Below are 771 nucleotides of genomic sequence, written 5' to 3' on the forward strand. Positions count from 1 at the left end.
TTTTGTAGGAAATTGATCAATTCATGTAGCAACAGGTGTCAGGAGGTGATTGACAATAAAGGATTGTTCACCAAATATTAATGTTATTGCTATTTATCTTTTAAGATAAGTTGAATTTCATTATTTTCTAAGCTACCCTTAACTTTTGACTGCAAGAAGTTACACACTCTTTTCTTTATTAATTACTAACTTTCTTTGTATGAGTTGCATAAGCTTCAAATTTTCAAGTAATATAGATATGATGTATATCTAATTGTATACAAAATATGAAGTTCTTGTGTAGGATATTATTTTCAATATATACATTTGAATACATATGCTTTCACTTACCCTTATATTTTGGCCACTACTGTATATATATATATGTATATGTACATATATATGTATATGTATATGTGTATATATATGTATATGTACATATATATGTATACGTATATATATATATATGTGTATATATATATGTATATACATGGATATATATATATATATATATATATATATATATATGTATATACATGTATATATATATATATATATATATATATATATATATGCGGATGTATATAAATATATATATGTATATATATGTATATATATATGTATATAAATATATATATGTATATTTATATTTTTTTGAGGACCACAAGTTTTAGAATATAGTATAGAGACATAGCCTCTATTGCTTTTACAGTTTAAGAAATATATAAATGTCTTTAGTAGCCGTACGTACGTAGGGAACGAACAGACCTGATTGGTATCATTAGTTACCTC

The sequence above is a fragment of the Oratosquilla oratoria genome, chromosome 33 (assembly GCF_046742065.1).
Source record: "Oratosquilla oratoria isolate Oo_2021 chromosome 33, ASM4674206v1, whole genome shotgun sequence".
Taxonomy (NCBI): domain Eukaryota; kingdom Metazoa; phylum Arthropoda; class Malacostraca; order Stomatopoda; family Squillidae; genus Oratosquilla; species Oratosquilla oratoria.